The 23,651-nt window shown below is 35.2% G+C and overlaps 1 protein-coding gene across 5 annotated transcripts in view; it reads right to left on the reverse strand.

Annotated features, from left to right (window-relative positions):
* cic (Putative transcription factor capicua) overlaps nucleotides 1-23,651 on the reverse strand; it is a 151,679-nt gene that overhangs the window by 78,742 nt on the left and 49,286 nt on the right. For all 5 annotated transcript variants that reach the window (XM_073976214.1, XM_073976182.1, XM_073976190.1 and 2 more), the window contains exon 3: nucleotides 5,328-5,354. The gene's annotated coding sequence lies outside the window, so the exon portion shown is untranslated. The remainder of the gene's footprint in view (nucleotides 1-5,327; nucleotides 5,355-23,651) is intronic.

Consider the following 23,651-nt stretch of genomic DNA (forward strand, 5'->3'; position numbering starts at 1 on the left):
AAGGGTGCTTCTATAGAGCTTTTCTGAAAGATAAGGTGCTTCTATAGAGCTTTTCTGAAAGAAATGGTGCTTCTATAGAGCTTTTCTGAAAGAAAGGGTGCTTCTATAGAGCTTTACTTAAAGAAAGGGTGCTTCTATAGAGCTTTTGTGAAAGAAAGGGTGCTTCTATAGAACTTTTGTGAAAGAAAGGGTGCTTCTATAGAGCTTTTCTGAAAGAAAGGGTGCTTCTATAGAGCTTTTCTGAAAGAAAGGGTGCTTCTATAGAGCTTTTCTGAAAGAAAGGGTGCTTCTATAGAGCTTTTCTGAAAGAAAGGGTGCTTCTATAGAGCTTTTCTGAAAGAAAGGGTGCTTCTATAGAGCTTTTCTGAAAGAAAGGGTGCTTCTATAGAGCTTTTCTGAAAGAAAGGGTGCTTCTATAGAGCTTTTCTGAAAGAAAGGGTGCTTCTATAGAGCTTTTCTGAAAGAAAGGGTGCTTCTATAGAGCTTTTCTGAAAGAAAGGGTGCTTCTATAGAGCTTTTCTGAAAGAAAGGTGCTTCTATAGAGCTTTTCTGAAAGAAAGGGTGCTTGTATAGAGCTTTTCTGAAAGAAAGGGTGCTTGTATAGAGCTTTTCTGAAAGAAAGGGTGCTTCTATACAGCTTTTCTGAAAGAAAGGGTGCTTCTATACAGCTTTTCTGAAAGAAAGGGTGCTTCTATACAGCTTTTCTGAAAGAAAGGGTGCTTCTATACAGCTTTTCTGAAAGAAAGGGTGCTTCTATACAACTTTTCTGAAAGAAAGGGTGCTTCTATACAGCTTTTCTGAAAGAAAGGGTGCTTCTATAGAGCTTTTCTGAAAGAAAGGGTGCTTCTATAGAGCTTTTCTGAAAGAAAGGGTGCTTCTATACAGCTTTTCTGAAAGAAAGGGTGCTTCTATAGAGCTTTTCTGAAAGAAAGGGTGCTTCTATAGAGCTTTTCTGAAAGAAAGGGTGCTTCTATAGAGCTTTTCTGAAAGAAAGGGTGCTTCTATAGAGCTTTTCTGAAAGAAAGGGTGCTTCTATAGAGCTTTTCTGAAAGAAAGGGTGCTTCTATAGAGCTTTTCTGAAAGAAAGGGTGCTTCTATAGAGCTTTTCTGAAAGAAAGGGTGCTTCTATAGAGCTTTTCTGAAAGAAAGGGTGCTTCTATAGACCATTTGCGAAAGAAAGGGTGCTTCTATAGACCCTTTCTCAAAGAAAGGGTGCTTCTATCGACCCTTTCTCAAAGAAAGGGTGCTTCTATAGACCCTTTCTCAAAGAAAGGGTGCTTCTATCGACCCTTTCTCAAAGAAAGGGTGCTTCTATAGACCCTTTCTCAAAGAAAGGGTGCTTCTCTAGACCCATTTTCCAAGAAAGGGTGCTTCTCTAGACCCTTTCTCTGAGAAAGGGCGCTCCACTAGACTCTTTCTCCAAAAAAGGGTGCTTCTTTACACCATTTCTCCAAGAAATGATGTTTCTCTAGACACTTTGACCAAGAAAGGGTGCTTCTCTAGACAATTTCTGAAAGAAAGGGTTCTTCTCTAGACAATTTCTGAAAGAAAGGGTGCTTCTCTAGACCCTTGCTGCAAGAGAGTGTGCTTCTCTAGACCCTTTCTCTGAGAAAGGGCGCTTCTCTAGACCCTTTCTCCAAAAAAGGGTGCTTCTCTACACCACTTCTCCAAGAAATGATGCTTCTCTAGACACTTTGTCCAAGAAAGGGTGCTTCTCTAGACCCTTTTTCCAAGAAAGGGTGCTTCTCTAGATCCTTTCTCCAAGAAAGGGTGCTTCTCTAGACCCTTTTTCCAAGAAAGGGTGCTTCTCTAGACCCTTTTTCCAATAAAGGGTGCTTCCGTAGACACTTTTTCCAAAGAGCGTGCGTGCACCCTTTGCCTGATGCTGCCCTAGACCCTTTCTGCAAGAAAGGGTGCCTCTCTAGACCCTTTCTGCAAGAAAGGGTGCCTTTCTAGTCCTTTCTCCAAGAAAGGGTGCTTCTCTAGACCCTTTCTCCGAGAAAGGGTGCTTCTAAAGACCCTTTCTGAAAATCATGGTGCTTCTAAAGACCCTTTCTGAAAATCAGGGTGCTTCTGTGGACCCTTTCTGAACCCTTTAGACCATTTCTGGAACAAACCGAGCTTCGTTTGAACCTTTCTGAAAGAAAGGGTGTTTTTAAACCCTTTTTGAGAGTAAGGGTACTTCTAAAGACCATTTCTGAAAGTAAGGGGTGCTTCTATAGACCCCCTTGTAAAAAAACCGCAGTGGGTCCTCTAAACAATATTTACTTTCAAAAGGAAAGTTCGAATAATTTCACTTCGGGCCCCTTTTGAAAGAAAGAAAGGGTGCCTCTATAGACCCTTTCTGAAAGTAAGGGTGATTCTATAGACCCCCACTGTGAAAAAACCACAGAAGGCCCTCTAAACAATATTTACTTTCAAATGGAAAGCTACGATAATTTCGCCTAAATATGGATTATCAAAAAATACAATGAACTATGCCGGTAGCTTGCTTGGCTGTGCTTCCACATTGTATTGTGCTTGTGGTTCGGTTTTTTTTTTGTTGTTTTTGCAGCCGGCTTTCATTACCATATTTGTATAGCGGCGATTGACGGCAGCGTGTTGATTGTTATCTTTTCTTTCAAATGATTTTCGCATATTATTCATAATTTTCTTTGCAGTGATTATCAGGTGGGAAGGGGTTGGGGAAAGGTATTTTAAGGTTTTAGAGAATGGATTATGGGTGCTGGGGGGTGCTCCTGCTGATGATGGTGGTGGCGATGGCGACAATAATTGTTTATTCTGCTGGCAAACAACAAATTCCGCAGGCCAACAACGAAACGAAAAACGATGACTACGACGTTCCTTAATTAAAATCAACACAACGTACGATAAAGAGACGAGAGAAGAAAACAACAAAACAAACGATGAAAGCTTAAAAAGATCGATAATATGGCACGGCACAACACAACGGCGACCAACAACCAATTAAAGAAAACGAAAATAACAACAACAACAAAAACCGATTCATTATTATTTATTAATAATAATAAAAAATAAAAAAAAAAATAATATTTAGTATAAATATAAACAATATAGAGAATGGCGCACATATGGCCAATGGCCATACCATACATACGTACATACTTATTTTAACAAGTAGATGCATGTCTGTATGTAAGCCATGTAGAAATAAACAAACAAACATTATACACCATCCAATCCATATCTACAAAACTTTGCCAAAATGGGGACCCCAGATCGCTATCTGTGTTTGGAAGTATGTCGTCCGTCTGCAGTTCTTGTCCATAATGAACGGTGTGTCTGTAGGTATGTACGTGAATGTGTATTTGTAGTACTCATGGCTAAGCGATACTACGCTACGCCAGCCAGCTACTACTACCGCCACTCTTTTCATTCCATCACACCCCACCATCGATCATCCATTTTCGTTCATAAAAAAATTCTGTTTAATTTTTTTAATTTTGTTTTTATTTTCTGATTATTTTTGACAATCGAGATACAATGTTGCAAACCTGTTTTGCTCAGTCACAGTGGGTTGGAATTGCATAAAATAATTTGAGCTCTTCAATAAGAAGATCTGTAGGTCTACTATAAGAAGACCTTGAGGTCTTCTGTGGGACCTATAAAACCTTCTAGTCTTCCATAAGAAGACCGTGTGTTCTTCTATAAGAAGACCTTATGGTCTTGCACGGAAGATCTTGTGGAAGAGAAAGTGTCTATAGAAGCCACCTTTCTTCCAGAAAGGGTCTATAGAAGCACCCTTTCTTCCAGAAAGGGTCTATAGAAGCACCCTTTCTTCCAGAAAGGGTCTAAAGAAGCACCCTTTCTTCCAGAAAGGGTCTATAGAAGAAGAAAGGGTCTGCAGAAACGCCCTTTCTTAGAGAAAGGGTCTAAAGAAGCACCCCTTACTTTCAGAAAGGGTCTATAAAAGCACGATTTCTTGGAGAAAGCGTCTAGAGAAGCACCCTTTCTTGGAGAAAGCGTCTAGAGAAGCACCCTTTCTTGGAGAAAGCGTCTAGAGAAGCACCCTTTCTTGGAGAAAGGGTCTAGAGAAGCACCCTTTCTTGGAGAAAGGGTCTAGAGAAGCACCCTTTCTTGGAGAAAGGGTCTAGAGAAGCACCCTTTCTTGGAGAAAGGGTGTAGAGAAGCACCCTTTCTTGGAGAAAGGGTCTAGAGAAGCACCCTTTCTTGCAGAAAGGTCTACAGAAGCACCTTCTCTTGGAGAAAGGGTCTATAGAAGCATCCTTCCTTGGAGGAAGGGTCTAGAGAAGCACCCTTTCTTGGAGAAAGGGTCTAGAGAAGCACCCTTTCTTGGAGAAAGCGTCTAGAGAAACACCCTTTCTTGGAGAAATGTCTAGAGAGGCATCCTTTCTTGCAGAAAGGGTCTAGAGAAGCACTCTTTCTTGCAGGAAGGGTCTAGAAAAGCATCGTTTCTTCGAGAGAGGGTCTAGAGAAGCATCCTTTCTTTCAGAAAGGGTCTAGAGAGGCATCCTTTCTTGCAGAAATGGTCTTGAGAAGCCCACTTTCTTGCAGAAAGGGTCTAGAGAAGCCCACTTTCTTGCAGAAAGGGTCTAGAGAAGCCCACTTTCTTGCAGAACGGGTGTAGAGAAGCACCCTTTCTTGTAGAACGGGTCTAGAGAAGTACCCTTTCTTGTAGAACGGGTCTACAGAAGCACCCTTTCTTACAGAATAGGTCTAGAGAAGGATCCTTTCATGCAGAAAGGGTCTAGAGAAGCACCTTTTTTTGCAGAAAGGGTCTAAAGAAGCACCCTTTCTTGGAGAAAGGGTCTACAGAAGCACTCTTACTTTCAGAGAGGATCAATAGAAGCACCATAACTTTGAGAAAGGGTCTTACTTTCAGAGAGGGTCAATAGAAGCACCTATACTTTGAGAAATGGTCTGTAGAAGCACCCTTACTATCAGAAGGGGGCTGTAAACACCCTTACTTTCAGAAAGAGTCTAAAGAAGCACCCTTTCTTCCAGAAAGGGTTTATAGAAGCAACGTTTTTTCCAGAAACCCCCTTTGTTCCAGAAGGTCTCTATATAAGCAACCTTTCCTCCAGAAAGGGTCTATAGAAGGACCTTGTGGTCCATGAGGACAAGACCTTGTGGTCTTCTAAGTAGTCATTGTGTTCTTCTTAGAAAAGACTTTGCGGCCTTGCTATAAAAGACCTCAAGGTGTTCTTTACGTATCAGGAGGAAGGGGTTCCGCCAAATCTTGGTGGACTATTATTCCAATAATAAAAAAAAAACTTTATAATTTACAATTTATTGAAAAAGTTCTAAATATTTGGAAAAATATTTAAAATATATTTAATACTTACAATTATGCAAGATCGTAGTAAAATCAGCTGTAAATAAAAAGGGAAAAAATAAATAAAATGTCAGTAACGGTTATTAAAAAATTACGAAAATATTACAAATTAAGATTTGTAAAAATTGGCTCGCATTTCAACAAGAAATTTAAAAACTTAAAATTTCTTATTGAACACCGGAACACCCTAATATATACAGGCTGAGGCTATATCTCTTTCGGCAAAGCCGACTGATACTTTTTATTGTTTAAAAAAAAATTAATGCAAATTTTACCCACTGTAATTGTCTTGTTTTGTCAAAACGTATCTACAATATGAATTTTGTTGTTGTCTTTCTATTTTTTCAATGGTTTTTCATTCTTTTGAAACACACAACAAATTTGTTATTTATTTATTTTTGTTTTCGTTTCATTAAAAAAAACAAGCCAAACGATTTATGCGCGTATTTATTTTTTGTTAATGTGTGTATATATGAAAATTTATAAATACGAGCGTTTTTTTTATCTAAATGCGCCTTGCTCGTTGCTGCTGTTTGTCAATGATTCCCCACAATGGTAAAATACTCTTAGAATAAAAAAACACATTTTTTGAAAAGGTGAACAGAGATGGGCCACGAAGAATATTTCTTTGGGTCCTCTTTGGATCTTTTGTAAATAGAAGATCTTATGAGGATATTTTTTGAATAAAATACCTCTATTGTCCCTATCTTTATATTGCGAAGTTGAGGAAGGGAACCTTTGATAAGTTCATGTCACGTACTCCAACTCTACAAAAAGCTACTAACGATTATCAATGTACATTGTACACGAATGGTGAAAATAGAAAAAAAGAAATTATTTCCTTTTTTATGGCATGGAAAACAGCAACAACTTATAATTTTAACAACAATGCACTGGCATTGTTGTGTCTAGCACGTCTATCCAACGCCAAAACAAAAACAATGAATTATGGATGATGACCCAAACACAATATTTTACTTGATTAGATAAAATATTTATGTATCATATGAATATGGGAATAGAAAACTATTACCAAAACAAAAAGTACAAATATGTGCATTTTTCAAAAAAAAAAACAAATAAATTTGTTTACAAATTTAAATAAAAAATATTATTTAAATAAAAAATATTATTTAAATAATAATTATTATTTCTCTATTTGAGCCATAATATTTTATTGTTAACTTTGTCAAAATTTTCTAAAATAATAATTATTAATAAAACAAGTAAAAAAGTATCAGTCGGCTTTACCGACAGAGATATACCCTCAGCCTGTGTATATATTTTTTCCCAAAATACGTATGTATTTAGGGGGGTTTAAACATTTTGGGCGTTTTAACCGACAAAAATATTGATTTGGACTAAATATTAAAAGTTTTACGAAGGAGATACTAAAAAAATGGATCGACATTGACCATTATGGAAGTGGATCTCCAGCCACTACATATGGTGCCATAGGGGGTTTTCCACCCTTCGGGCTGTTTGCTCAAGAAGTATGGACTTACCCCTGAAAAAACTTTTACCATCGTAAGTGAGGCAGCGAATGCAAGTTGCTTCAACAAAAATCAAAGTGATTCGAAAGCAGGTCTTAAAGTGAACTTATCCGAAATTTTGTGTGGGAGGTACCGGATGGAGTGGACAGATATAGTCCATATTTGAACCTGATTTATATCTAGTAAATACATTAGGATGTGTAAAGTATGGACTAATTTGGCCACTCCATTCGAACAAATTTTCCGAAAATTTTTGAACTTTTGTGGGGGAGGTACCTGAAGGAGTGGACCGATATGGCTTATCTTGGAACTTAAACTATGTTTGGACAAAATATTACTAAGGCCAAATTTTGGACCGAATCGGAAGATCCGTTCGAGGGTTATCTTGCACTCCAACCACCTTACACGGTGTCATTGGGGGTTTTTGCAACTTTCAGGCTATTTTCTCAGGAAGTATGGACTTGCCCTTGATGAAACTTATACCGTCGTATGGGGGGCAGTGAATAAAAGTTGCTAAAACAAAAATCAAAGCAATTCGAGAGATGGCCCTAAACTGAACTTTTCCGAAATTTTGTGTGGGAGGTACCCGAAGGAGTGGACCGATTAAGTCCATATTGAAACTTTACCTAAGTCTGGTACACATTTTACGATGGGCAAGGTGTGGACCAAATCGGTTACTCCCTTCAAGAGTTATCGTGCCCACAAGTTTTGCGACAATTTTTGAATATTTGTGGGGGAGGTACCTGAAGGAGTGGACCTATATGGCCCATCTTCGAACTTAAATCGAATCTGGACAAAATATTTAGATACCCAAAATTTGAACCGAATCGATTGATCCGCTCGAGAGTTATCGTGCGCACCAGCCAGACAGACCGACAGACAGACAGACAGACAGACGGACGGACATTGCTAGATCTACTCAAAATTGTCTGAAACGGATATCGTACAAACATACTTGGGGTCTAAAACCATTATTTCGATGAGGCACATTTTTGGTCGTATCAAAGTGTAAATACCCTCTTTAGCCTAAAGGCTGAGGGTATAATAAAATTATTTTAATAATAATTATTATTAGTGAATTAATTAAGCTATCATGACCTACTTAAGGAGTTGGTATTGGAAAAGTGATATATGGCGAAATCCACACACATCTAACCGATATTATTATTATTATTATTATTTAATTTTTTTATTATTTTTTATTATTTTAAAAATAACAATTATTTTTTTTTATTTTCATATTATTTAATTTTTATAATCGTTATTTAATTTAAATAATAATTAGTATTTTTATTTATTTTTTATGTACTTAATTTTAGTAAATATTATTTTTTTAATTTTAATAATTGTTATTTTATAGGGTGACGTAGGGGATGGAAGATACCAAGGAACGGTCCTGACCGGTTTTAACATGGCAAAGCCCAGGATTTATCTTGGTCCCTCTTTCATCCCAAGTGGACACTGACCTCCCCGTGGTGTCACCTGGGGAACTGCCTTTAACACCCGTTAAAGGTAGTGAGCTAACATGTGCCGCGCGTTCACCCATAAGAACGTTAAAAACTTGGGTTTGGGCGTCGGGTTAGTAACCCTCCCCTAGAAAAAACAGCCTACTATGAAAAAACGAAAGAAAAGAAAAACAAACCCCTCTAAAGTTGACGAACCCCGCAAACGTTTTAAGGACCATGATCTGCGAATCTGCACCTGGAATGTTCGCACTCTTTATAGAGAAGGTGCAGTCTTCGCATTGGCAGACGTACTTGAAAAGTACAAGACCGATATTACTGCCATACAGGAAATACGATGGATTGGGAAAGGCGTCACAACAACACCTAAAGGTGACGCACTGTATTATAGCTGCCATGACGTAAAGCATGAGTTTGGTTGTGGATTCGTAGTTAGTCGGAGACTAAAACATCTTGTATCCAGCTTCACTCCAGTGAATGAAAGACTTGCTGCAATTCGAATAAAAGCTAAATTCTTCAACATCAGCTTTATCTGCGCTCATGCTCCCACTGAAGAAAAGGATGAACAGACCAAAGATATATTTTACGAGCGCTTAGAAGAAACATATGACCGTTGCCCTGCCCATGACATTAAAATCATTCTAGGCGATTTTAATGCCAAAATTGGAAAGGAGAATATCTTTGGCCCAACAGTCGGGAAATTCAGTCTACACAGTGAAACATCTGACAATGGTATGAGACTGATAGACTTTGCAGCTGCAAAAAACATGGTAGTTAGCAGTACCAGATTTAATCATCTCGATATTCATAAGGGCACCTGGCTGTCTCCAGATCAGAAAACAAGAAACCAAATTGATCATGTTGTGATAGATGGAAGACATTCATCGAGCGTGTTGGATGTACGATCGTTCCGAGGCGCAAACATTGATTCGGACCACTACCTTGTTGCAGCAAAGGTACGCACCCGCTTAAACGTAGCAAACAAAGTACGAACAGACACAACACGAAAGTTAGACATCGGTAAGCTGCAATCACAACAGATAGCCACAGCATATTCCACTCAACTAGCCCAATTGCTTAATCAAAGCCCTCCTCATCCCGATAACATATCAGCGCAATGGCAAAGCATTGCCCACTCCATGCAAACAGCCGCAAAATCTATACTTGGATACTAGAGACCTCCACCAAGGAATCCATGGTATGATGAGGAGTGTCGTGCTGCCACCGAAGAGAAAAATGCGGCATATAAGGCTACTTTACAATCTGTAGCAACGCGTAGCGCACGAGAGAGATACAGGGAGAAAAGGAGAGAGGAGAAACGACTTTTCCGCAGGAAAAAGAGAGAGATGGAAAAGCGGGAGTGTGAAAAAATCGAGATGTACAGGAGCCAGAATGAAGTCCGAAAATTCTACCAAAGAGTCAAGCATCAAACTGATGGCTTTGGTACAGGCACATCCTCCTGTAGAGACCAGCAAGGTAATTTGGTAACTGATACAGATAGTGTACTCAGGATATGGAAAGAACATTTTTCAAATCTGTTGGTATCCAATAGCAGCGAAGACGACGAAGATACCACAGTCCCAATCCCAGAAGATGGTATTGAATGTATACCGCCCAGCCAAGATGAGGTAAAGACAGCAATAAATCGGCTGAAGAATAATAAGGCAGCAGGGGCCGATGGCTTACCAGCCGAGCTGTTCAAAACCGGAGGCGACACGCTGATAAGGTGTATTCATCAGCTAGTTAGCACCATCTGGCAGGAAGAACGAGTACCCGACGATTGGAACCTGAGTATCCTGTGCCCCGTCCACAAGAAGGGAGATAAGACTGTATGCTCTAACTATAGGGGCATAAGTCTACTCCCTATTGCCTACAAGATCGTGTCAGGGATATTGTGCGAACGACTAAAGCCAATGGTCAACGAGATTATTGGACCATACCAATGCGGCTTTAGACCTGGCAAGTCCACCATTGACCAGATATTTACCCTGCGGCAAATCCTGGAGAAGACCCAAGAGATGCAGATCGACACCTACCACCTCTTTGTCGATTATAAAGCAGCCTTCGACAGTCCGCTGCGCTCAAAGGTATTCCAAGCCATGTCTGAATTTGGTATTCCCGCAAAGCTCATCCGGCTTTGTAAAATGACTTTAACTGACACGAGGTCCTCAGTTAAAATAGGAAAGAACCTCTCCGAAGAGTTTGGTACCAAAAGAGGTTTCAGACAAGGAGACAGCCTTTCGTGTGACCTCTTCAACATCCTGCTAGAAAAGGTTATACGAGAGGCAAACGTCAAAAGAAGTGGCACAATCTACACCAACAGTCACATGTTACTTGCTTATGCTGATGATATAGACATCATGGGTCGATCAGTAAAAGAAGTAACTGATACCTTTATAAAGGTCGAAGGAGAATCTGCTAAAGTGGGTCTGGCGGTAAACGGTGAGAAGACCAAGTTGATGGTGTCGACGCGCAATGCGTCCATTGAGCTCGGACCGACTGTGGAAGTTGGTTCCTATAATATTGAGGTAGTAAAAGACTTCGTCTACCTCGGCACCTCCGTCAACACAACAAACGACATCAGTTGTGAAATAAAAAGAAGAATTGTATTGGCCAACAGATGCTACTTTGGATTAAGTAAGCAGTTTAAAAACAAAGCCACATCTCGTCAAACAAAAATAACGCTCTACAAAACACTGATACTACCCGTGCTGATGTATGGTTCCGAAGCCTGGGTACTTGCGCAAGCAGACATGGCAGTGCTTGGTGTGTTTGAGAGAAAAATTCTTCGAAAGATCTATGGACCAATCTGCGTTGACGGTGAATATCGACGTCGCATGAACCACGAGCTGTATCTGCTATACAACGACATGAATATTGTTAAACGTATCGAGATGCAGCGATTGCGTTGGCTAGGCCATATCATAAGAATGAGCGATGATGAACCCGCTAAAAAGGCGTATGAATACATGCCACATGGCGGTGCACGCAGAATTGGCAGGCCAAGGAATAGATGGCGCAAACAAGTGGATGATGAGATGACAAGGCGCGGTATTCCAGTGTGCAAAGCAACAAATAGAGAGGAATGGAGATCTCTTCTTAGTTCGGCCTATAGAACAAATGTTCTGTAATGGGCCAGCTAAGTAAGTAAGTAAGTAAGTAAGTAAGTAATAATTAGTATTTTTATTTATTTTTTATGTACTTAATTTTAGTAAATATTATTTTTTTAATTTTAATAATTGTTATTTTCATACAACTTTCGTAATCGTTATTATTTTTAATTATGTTAACAATAATTGTTTTTATTTAATTTTAATAATATTTTTTTTTATTTTTTGTAATAAGCTTTTTTGTTTAATTTTAATATATATTATTATTTTTTAATTTAAAACCAACTGTTATGATTTTTTATTGAATTTGAATAATAATTATTATTTTTATTTAATTTTAATAAATATTATTTTTTATTTAATTTGAAGAATTATATTTTTATTTAATTTTAATATTTATTTTTTATTAAATTTTAATAATTATTATTTTTATTTAACTTTCATAATCGTTATTTTCTAATTATGTTAATAATAATAATAATAATAATAATAATATTTTTTTATTTAAATAACAATAATTCTTACGTTTATTTAATTCTAATAATAACTACTATTTTTATTTAATTTTTATAATATCTATTATTTTTATTTAATTTTTATAATTATTATTTTTATTTAATTTTAGCTATGCTTTTATTTTCACATTTAATTAAATAATAATTAATATTTTTTCCTTTATTTTAACACAAATTATTTTTTATTTTCAATTTTAACTATTATTTTATTTGTATACCTATTTTTTTAATATAAAAATTATTTATTAATTTCTTATTTAATGTTAATAAAAATTATTTTTTTTTTTTTAATTTTAATAATTATTATTTTTATTTAACTTTCATAATTGTTATTTTCTAATTATGTTAATAATAATAATAATGATAATATTTTAATTTTAACACTAATTATTATTTTAATTTAAATAAAAATTATTAAATTGTAATAAATAATATTATTTTTATTAATTTTTTATAATAATTATATTTTTATATTATATTTTTATTAATTTTAACTATTCTTTTATTTTCCTATTTAATAAAATAATAATTATTATTGTTTTTTACGTAATTGGAGTACAAATTATTTGTTATTTCATTCTAATTTTTAACTATTATTTTATTTAATATAAAAATTACTTTTAATTTTTTTAAACAATTATTATTATTTTCATTTGTTTCTAACTTTAATAATAATTTTTATTTTCATTCAATTTTAATAATTATTATTTTTATTTAATTCTAGTAATTATTTCTTTTTTATGTATTATTATTTTTATTTATTTTAATTTTATTTTATTTTAATAATAACAATCAGTTTTATTTTTTTAATAATAGCTAGTATTATATTAGAATATTTTAAATAATTATTAAATTTTTTAGTTAATTTTCATAATTATTATGATTATATTTTATATTATATTTTTATTTAATAAAAATAATAATTATTTCTTATTTAATTTTAATAAAAACTTATTTTTGTTTTTATTCAATTTTAAAGATTACTATTTTATTATAATAATTATTTAATTGCTAAAATATTTTTTATTTTTATAATAATTATTATTTTGATTTAATTTTAACTATGCTTTTATTTTCCCGTTTAATTAAATAATTATTATTGTTTTTTACTTAATTTTAACACAAATTATTTTTTATTTAACTTTAACTATTATTTTATTTATTTATCTATTATTTTATTTAATAAAATATTATTTATTAAGTTATGTTAATAAAAATAGATTTTTTTTTAATTTTAATAATTATTATTTTTATTTAACTTTTATAATCGTTATTTTCTAATTATGTTAATAATAATAATATTAATTAAATATTAATTTTATTTAATTTTAATATAAATAATTATTTTAATTTAAATAACAATTATTATTACTTATATTTGATTTTAATAATAACTATTATTTTTATTAATTTTTTTAAAATAATTATTATTTTTATTTAATTTTAACTATGCTTTTATTTTCCTATTTAATTTAATAATTATTATTGTTTTTTACTTAATTTGAGTACAAAATATTTGTTTAATTAAACTATTATTTTATTTTTTTATCTATTATTTTTTTAATATAAAAATTACATTTAATTTTTTTAATCAATTATTATTTTCATTTGTTTCTAACTTTAATGATAATAATTATTTTCATTCAATTTTAATAATTATTATTTTTATTTAATAATAGTTATATTTTTATATAATTCTAGTAATTATTTCTTTTTTATTTAATATTGTTTTTATTTATTTTAATAATAACAAATGGTTTTATTTTTTTTAATAATAGTTATTATTTAATTAAAATATTTTAAATAATTATTTTAATTTTTTAGTTAATTTTCATAATTATTATGATTTTTATTTAATTAAAATAATAATTATTTCTTATTTAATTTTAATAACAATTTATTTTTTGTTTTTATTTAATTTTAAAGATTATTATTTTATTATAATAATTATTTAATTGCTAAAATATTTTTTTATTTTTTTTTAAATTCTTATTTTTTAATTATAATTAGTATTTTATTTAATATTATTTTATTTAATAAAAAACTATTTATTAATTTATTATTATTAATTTCTTAATGTTAATAAAAATTATTTTTTTAATTGTAATAATTATTTTTATTTAACTTTCATAATCGTTATTTTCTAATTATGTTAATAATAATAATAATAGTAATAATAATAATAAATAATAATAATAAATTTTTTATTTAATTTTAATATTAATTATTATTTTAATTTAAATAACAATTATTATTACTTTTATTTAATTTTAATAAAAACTATTATTTTTATTATAATAATTATTATTTTTAATTAATTTTAACTATGCTTTTATTTTCCTACTTAATTTTAACTTTTATTTTATTTAATATAAAAATTACTTTTAATTTTTTTAAACAATTAATAATAATTATTATTTTCAGTCAATTTTAATAATAACAATTAGTTTTTTTAATAGTTTTTATTTAATTAAAATATTTTAAATAATAATAAAATTTTTTAGTTAATTGTCATAATTATTATGATTTTTATTTAATTAAAATAATTATTTCTTATTTAATTTTAATAACAATTTATTGTTGTTTTATTATTTTATTTTATTATAATATTTAATTAAAATTATTATTATACCCTCAGCCTTTAGGCTAAAGAGGGTATTTACACTTTGATACGACCAAAAATGTGCCTCATAGAAATAATGGTTTTAGACCCCAAGTATGTTTGTACGATATCCGTTTCAGACAATTTTGAGTAGATCTAGCAATGTCCGTCCGTCTGTCTGTCCGTCTGTCTGTCTGTCTGTCTGTCTGGCTGGCTGGTGCGCACGATAACTCTCGAACGGATCAATCGATTCGGTTCAAATATTGGGTATCGAAATATTTTGTCCAGATTCGATTTAAGTTCGAAGATGGGCCATATAGGTCCACTCCTTCAGGTACCTCCCCCACAAATGTTCAAAAATTGTCGCAAAACTTGTGCGCACGATAACTCTTGTAGGGAATAACCGATTAGGTCCATACTTTTCACATCGTGTAATTTCTACCAAACTTAGATGAGGTTCCAATATGGACTCAATCGGTCCACTCCTTCAGGTACCTCCCACACAAAATTTCGGAAAAGTTCAGTTTAGGACCTGGTCTCGAATCGCTTTGATTTTTGTTTACGCAAGTTGTATTCGCTGTCCTCTATTCGACGCTGTAAGTTTCATTAGGGGCAAGTCCATACTTCCTGAGAAAATAGCCTGAAAGTTACAAAAAAACCTATGACACCGTGTGTAGTGGTTGGAGCGCAAGATAACTCTCGAACGGATCTGCCGATTCGGTCCAAAATTTGGCTTTCGTAATATTTTGTCCAAACTTAGTTCAAGTTCAAAGATTTATTATATCCGTCCACTCCTTCCGGTACCTCCCCCACAAAAGTTCGAAAATGTTCGGAACATTTGTGCGTACGACAACTCTTGAAGGGAGTAACCGATTTGGTCCATACTTTGGACATTATGAAATTTCTACCAGACTTAGATGAGGTTCCAATATGGACTCTCAATCGGTAAACTCCTTCGAGTACCTCCCACACAAAATTTCGGGAAAGTTCAGTTTAGGACCTGCTCTCGAATCGCCTTGGTTTTTGTTGTAACTTCTTGTATTCACTGTCCCCTATACGAAGGTACAAGTTTCCTCAGGGGCAAGTCCATACTTCCTGAAAAAATAACCTGAAAGTTGAAAAACAAACCCTATGACACCCTAAGTTTATGGGTGGAAGCGCAAGATAATTCTTGAACGGATATGCCGATTCCGGCCAAAATTTGGCCTTCGTAATATTGTTTCCAAACTTAGTTTAAGTTCGTAGATAAGCCATATCGGTCCACTCCTTCAGGTACCTACCCCACAAAAGTTCAAGAATATTCGGAAAAATTGTGCGCACGATAACTCTTGATGGGAGTGACCGATTTGGTCCATACTTTACATATTCTCATAATATCTACCAGATATAGATCAGGTTCGAATATGGACTATATTTGTCCACTCCATCCCGTACCTCCCACACAAAATTTTTGATAAGTTCACTTTAAGACCTGCTATTGAATCACATTGATTTTTGTTGAAGCAACTTACATTCGCTGCTTCAATTACGATGGTAAAAGTTGTTTCAGGGGCAAGTCCATACTTCTTGAGAAAACAGCCCGAAGGGTGTAAAAACCCCCTATGTCACCCCCATAGTCTATGTCGGTTCATTCTTTTAAGTACCTTTTCGGCAAAATTTTTGAACTTTAATCCAAATCAACATTTTTGCCGGTTCGTACGACCAAAATTTTCAAAACCCCCTAAATACATAATTTTTTTTGTAAAAAAAAGTGTTTCAATTTGCACAGGCTGAGGGTATATCTCTGTCGGCAAAGCCGACTGATACTTTTTTACTTGTTTTTAATTTATATTTGATGTATATTTCGGCTAAAGGTCAGTGAAAAGACGTTGTTTGTGTTTAGTTTTAAATTTTTATTTTTGTTCCAATATTTCGGTTGACTTCGTCAACCATCTTCAGGGATAAAATTTAAAGAGAAAAGCTTCTGCTTTCTTACGCCGTTTGAGCTAAATTGTTTAGCTAAATTGTTTAGCTCAAACGGCGCTAAATTGTTTAGCTCAAACGGCGTAAGAAAGCAGAAGCTTTTCTCTTTAAATTTTATCCCTGAAGATGGTTGACGAAGTCAACCGAAATATTGGAACAAAAATAAAAATTTAAAACTAAACACAAACAACGTCTTTTCACTGACCTTTAGCCGAAATATACATCAAATATAAATTACCATACAACAGGTCAACAATAAATAACAACAACAATTATTATTTTTTTAATAATAATTAGGATTATTGTATTTAGTTTTAATATTTATTATTTAAATTTAAAAATTATTATTTTTTTTAATTTTAAAAATTATTATTTTTTAATTTTAATAATTCTTATTTTTTATTTAATAATTTTAATAAATATTTTTAATTAATTTTAATAATAATTACTATGTTTTATTAAATTTTAATAATTATTATTTGTTATTTAATATTAATAACAATAATTATTTTCATTTAGTTTAATAATTATTATTTTTTAGTTGATTTTAATAATCATTATTTATTTAATTTAAATAATAATTATAATTGTTATTTATTGTTGTTTTATTAGGACGAAGGGCATTATTTGTGAAAGTTTTTATTTAATTTTAGTAATTATTATTTTTTATTATATTTTAATGACCATTATTTTTATGTAATAATAATAATTATTATTTTATATTCAATGCTAAAAACAATTAGGTATTGTTTTATATTTTATTTTAAAAGTTATTATTTACTTAATTTTAATAATTATAATTATTCCTTATTTAATTTTAATAATTTTTATTTAATTTTAATTTTAACGTAAAAAAAACACTTTATAATAAATACCCTTTCCCTAATAGTAATTATGCGGTATCGTTCTAATAAGAACAAATCAAGTGTTGGCAACACTGTTGCACATCAACAACACAACCCAGCGACGTCAAAGAGTAGTGAATGCAACCATGTCATGGCATGGCATGGAGAAGAAAGGAGAGGAGAGTGAGCTAGACATTCAAAAGGCATGAATGAATGAAATTTGCCAAATAAAAATGAATATATGGCAACAGTTCGTCCACAAACGAACAATGAAATAAATATACACATCAATACCTATGTATATACATACATATGTATACAACTGATATCTGTATACAGATATCGCTAGAATATATATGAATCTAATGTTATTGTAAGTATGTACATATGTTTGTTGGTGGTTTATATTGTGTACCTAATCAAACAATTACTTTCCAGATAAAGATAGAGATCAGCCAAAAGAAAAATGTTTGAACAAAGCGGCGGCATCGACATGTGTACTTTTAATTTTTTAATAATTTATTTTTTACTCTATTTTTGGTATATTGTATTTTATATATTTTTACATACACATTTTTTCGTTATTTCTATGCCTTCGTTTATTTTTTTTTCTTCAATACCCAAAAGAAAAACACCATACAATTTTCGAAAGAACCAATGAAGGGGAAAAAGAACAAAAACTACAACAACAACAACTAGTACCTATGATTACGTTTTCTTCACTTTTTTTGTTAAGCTATGGCTAAATTTTTATTTTACTCGTAAACATATTGGCTGCCTGCCGCACGTATCACCTCTATCTCAAACAGCAACAGCAGCCCCTGCTGTCTGCCAAGTAGTCGTAGTAGAATCTAGGTAGCACGTGCTCCTCCCCAAATAGAAGAAAAAAAGCAAAACAAAAAAGCAACAACACAAAAACAATAAAAAACATTTTAAACAACATTAGCCAAAAGCAAATAATTGTTTTTATACGACAACGAAAAAAGTCTACCTACCCCTCGCCCCAACGCCACTACCATAACCAGCAAATCATTCTTCTCCTTCTTCTTTATGGTCTTCCACACTTCATTTAATGTACCTAAATGATAATGTCAATTGTTGTGTGTTGTTGTTATTTTTGTCAAATTTAGTTCCTACATTTGAAAATATAAATAGGCAAATAACGTACTAAAGAAAAGGTCGGGAGGTCTTTTGTTTATAGAAGACCAGCTAGAAGGTCTTCTGACCATAGAAGACCCGCTAGAAGCCCAGAAGGGAACTGGAAGGGGGTTAGAAGAGCTATTCCATTCATATAAAAGACCATTTAGAGGTCTTCTGTCCACCGTTAAGAGGTCTTCTGTCTGCATAGAAGACTGTTAAGCGGTATCTTAGCTACATAGAAGACCGTATCTTAAGAGATCTTCTATACATATAACAGATTGTTAAGTTTTCTTCTATCCGTATATAAGACTGTTACGAGGGATCTTCTATCTGCATGGACAACTGTTAGGATGTCTTTTATCTGAATATAAGAGGTGTCTTATCCGTAAATAGGTCTTCTATAGGAATAGAAGACCGTTCATAGAAATAGAAGACCGTTCTATCCATACAGAAGACTTTTCAGAGGTCTTCTATCCATATATGAGACCGTCCAGAGGTCTTCTATTCATAAAGAAGACCGTTCAGAGATCTTCTATCCACATAGAAGACTGTTTACAGGTCTTCTATCCGTATAGAATACCGTTCGGAGGTCTTCTATCCACATAGAAGGCCGTTCAGAGGTCGTCTATCCATATAAAAGACTGTTCAGAGGTCGTCTATCCCTATAAAAGACCGTTCAGAGGTCTTCTATCCATATAGAAGACCTGCAAAGGTCTCCTATCCATATAGAATACCGTTGAGAGGTCGTCTATCCACATAGAAGGCCGTTCAGAAGTCTTCTATCCCTAGAAAATATCGTTCAGAGGTCTTCTACCCATATAGAAGACCGTTCAGAGGTCTTCTATCCCTATAAAATACCGTTCAGAGGTCTTCTATCCACATAGAAGACTGTTTAGAGGTCTTCTATCCGTATATAATACCGTCTTCTATCCCTATAAAAGACCGTTCGGAGGTCTTCTATCCCTATAAAAGACCGTTCAGAGGTCTTTTATCCATATATAAGACCTTCAGAGGTCTTCTATCCACATAGTAGGCCGTTCAGAGTTCTTCTATTCCTATAGAAGACCGTTCAGAGGTCTTCTATCCCTATAAAAGACCATTCAGAGGTCTTCTGCCCATATAGAATACCGTTCACAGGTCTTCTATCCACAGAGAAGACTGTTTAGAGGTCTTCTATCCGTATAGAATACCGTTCAGATGTCTTCTATTCCTATAGAAGACCGTCCAGATGTCGTCTATCCATACAGAGACTGTTCAGAGGTCGTCTATCCATATAAAATACTGTTCAGAGGTCTTCTATCCCTATAAAAGACCGTTCAGAGGTCTTCTATCCGTAGAGAAGACTGTTTTGGGGTCTTGTATCCGTATAGAATACTGTTCAGAGATCTTCTATCTGCATAGAAGACCGTTAAGAGGACTTCTATCTGCATAGAAGACCGTTCATAGGTCTTCTATCCACATAGAAGGCCGTTTAGATGTCTTCTATCGGCATAGAAGACCGTTAACAGACCTTTTATTTGTATAGAAGACCCTAGTTAAGACTTCTAACGGTTGAAGACTTTTATTACGTTATTTATCTGCAGAAGATAAATTGATGTTTCCATCTCATGACAGGTCTTCTTCCCCTAGAAGAGAAATCTTTTATGTCTGCAAGGTATTTAAGGTCTTCTATCTCTAGAACATCATTGAAAGGTCTTCTGTCTCTAGTTGACCCTGAAAGGAAATGATTCGTGGTAGGTATTCTATTTATAGAAGACACTTGAGTGGTCTTATATTTGTAGAATACCTTTGGTTGGTTCTCTATCCTTAGAAGACCCATGGTAGGTCGTCTATCTCTAGAACATCTTTTGAAGGTATTTTGTTACCAGAAGATCTCCTATCTCTAGAAGTCTCTTGAAAGCTCTTCCACCTCCCTTTGTAGAAGGCCCTTGGTAGGAAGATCTACCTATTTGTAGAAGATCTCTGCTAGGTCATCTACCTCCAGAACATATTTGTCTGGAGAAGACCTTTAGACGATCTCCTATCTCTAGAAGTCTCATGAAAGCTATTCCACCTCCCTTTCTAGAAGACCATTGGAAGGTCTTCTATTTCCCTTGAAAGTTCTTGGTAAGTCTTCTATTTATATAAGGCCCTTTTGAGGGTCTTTTGTCCCGAGAAGACCTTTAGAGGATCTCTTATCTCTAGAAGTCTCATGAAAGCTCTTCCACCTCCATTTCTAGAAGACCCTTGGTAGGAAGACCTACCTATTTGTAGAAGATCTTTGCTAGGTCATCTAACTCCAGAATATCTTTGGAAAGTCTTTTGTCTCGAGAAGACCTTTGGACGATCTCCTATCTCTAGAAGTCTCATGAAAGCTCGTCCACCTCCATTTCTAGAAGACCCTTGGACCGTCTTCTATTTCTCTTGAAAGGTCTTGATAAGTCTTCTATTTATATAAGGCCCTTGGTAGGTATTTTATTTCCAGAAGACCTTTGGCTAACTTTAAGTTTGGCTAACTCTTTGTTCCACAAAACTGGTTGAGTTCTCCTACCAGGATAAGAAAATGAGCTAGACTTCTCATAGCAATCCCGGAGGACATGAGTGAGATCTTCAACTTGTCCGTCAATTTCCCCGTTCTACGTGGCTCAGGGAGTTAGCATAACCTCGAGAAAACTAAAATGTTGTAGTTTTCCCAATTTTTCCTCCTTGGATTTCGATGAGGCGGTTGCCGTTTACATCCATAACAGACTCGAAAGTGTATCGCTCTGTGGTCCGAAAAGGAACACTCCTCCGATACTCTCCAGTCTACTATGGATGTATCTTCCATATTTTGAGGGAGAGGAGGAGTTCGGCAGCCGCAGCCTTGCAATGATCCACTCGCAAGCCATGCTGCCGAACAACCTTACTGCGACTTCGGGATGCGGAACCGAAGTTCACTAGAACCGAAGTACAGCACTCCCCCCACAGTCTCTAATATAGTTAGCGCTCTCGCTATCTATGGTGAATCTCATCACCATAACTTCTCCTTTGCTAAAGAAATTCAGCAACCTCCAGTCGTCGATGAAGAGACCTTTATTTTGTTTCCTGATCATCTTCATCACCTCCTCTACGTCGGAGTCTGGAGAAGGCACCCATGTTGTGGCTACGATCCTTCGAGTTATATCTCAATCGTCTGGATGAGGAAGTCCTTCGATTCCTCATCCTGACAATAGAGTACTTTGGTGCCCCTGTGGACGATTGCCCTGCCATAGCCGGTCTTCCTGGCGTCTACCTCGTCGGACGTGATGGTCTTCCTAAGAAGACGTTCCATCGTGAGGCAGTGTGTATCGCTGATCCTGCCATACAGATCAGCTCTGTCGATAATCGCCCACTCGGAGATCATCCGGAGCGATCATCTCATAGGGATAGGTAAGTCGACTTTCGAATAATCGATTAGTCGACTTTTTGCAGTTAAAAGTCTAAAAATCGTGGTCGACTTTTGGCTGGAGGGAATATCGCATAATCGATTATCTTGTGATCGTTTTTAAATTTTTCCCATTGATTGCTGACTTGGCGGTTTACAGTTTTGGCGGTTTTTACATTTTCAAAAGAAAACTCGAAAATCGACGAATAATCGATCATAATCGATTTTCAGCGATAATGAAAAAGTCGAAAGTCGAGTTTTATGACAAGTGAAATAATCGCCAGACCGAAAAATCGCATTTTTAGTTTTAGACCAAAATTAAAAAGTCGAAAAATCGGTTATTGCTTTCCATTACCTATCCCTATCATCTCATCGGAACCCGCTGACACCGGTGTCCGTTCAACAGAAGGTTGTGGGGGTTTCAACTCTTGGTTGGCCTTCCCCTGTTGAGCCTTCTCTACCTTCTTTCGAACGGTCACCTTTGCGAAAGACTCCATATGGTTGTTCGACCCATGTTCCACCACCCTCTTAGCAACAGGATGCGGATCTTCAGTGGACCTAACCCTCTTAACGCATTCCCAAGCAGATGTTCTCGATGATCCGCTCTGTTTTGAGGTTGATGGGCCACATGGCTCTTCGCAGTGCCAGTCCTGTTCCACGCGCCATCCTTCTTGCCTCCAAAAGAGTGAGATCCATCAATTGCAGACGATTTTGCAATGGTCTGTTGACCGGTACTTTGCACAATCGTCGCCCCTGATCGCTCTCCATCCTTCTTTTCCCCTACAAGAGCGTCAGCAGCCACCGACAAAGCAGTTGAGATAGGCGGTACCTTTAGCGGCTGCTTAGTTTGCGACTGCGTCCTTCCCTGCGCCAGCTTCGAAACGACATTCCCACCATTGATTCCCGAGCGTTTCGACGTGTTAGGGGCCGATGAGGTCGAGCTACTTATTTTCTCCTACAGGTCCGGCAGCAGCCACCGACAAAGCATTCGAGATAGGCGGTACCTTTTGCGGCTGTTTAGTTTGCGACTGCGTCTTCCCTGTGCCAGCTTCGAAACGACATTCACATCAGTGATTCCCGAGCGTTTCGACGTTTTAGGAGCTACTTATTTTCCCCTACATGTCTGGCAACAGCCACCGACAAAGCAGTCGAGATAGGCGGTACCTTTAGCGGCTGCTTAGTTTGCGGCTGCGCCAGCTTCGAAACAACATTCACACCAGTGATTCCCGAGCGTTTCGACGTGTTAGGAGCCGATGAGGTCGAGCAACTTATTTTCCCCTACAGGTCCGGCAGCAGCCACCGACAAAGCAGTCGAGATAGGCGGTACCTTTAGCGACTGCTTAGTTTGCGGCTGCGTCCTTCCCTGCGCCACCTTCGAAACGACATTCACACCAGTGATTCCCGAGCGTTTTGACGTGTTAGGAGACGATGAGGTCGAGCTACCTGGTCCGTCCGTGGAAGACCTTTGGTAGGTCTCAATAAAAGAAATTTTGTAAGCCTGCTATCATTTGAAGATCTTTGGAAGTTATTCCATTTCCAGAAGACCCTTGCCGCCGCCATTTCCATTTCTTAAAGATCCTTGGAATTTATTTAATCTTCTGCTCTTTCTCCCTACCACTTTCTCTTAACCCAATAGGAGTTGTTTATAAGCCAATTGGCGACATTTGTCTAGTTGCTACTGAATAGGAGGAGGAGCAGCAGCAGCAGATAATTTGTTTTTCTTGTGCTTCAAACAACAGTCGGTCTGTCAGCTTGCTTTTATTTGCTGATAACGAGACGACGACGCTGATGATTGGGGCTTGATTATCTCACACAACTAGAA

This window comes from Musca autumnalis, unplaced genomic scaffold (genome assembly GCF_047663935.1).
Source record: "Musca autumnalis isolate F117 unplaced genomic scaffold, ASM4766393v1 scaffold_1, whole genome shotgun sequence".
In the NCBI taxonomy this organism is placed as follows: Eukaryota; Metazoa; Arthropoda; class Insecta; order Diptera; family Muscidae; genus Musca; species Musca autumnalis.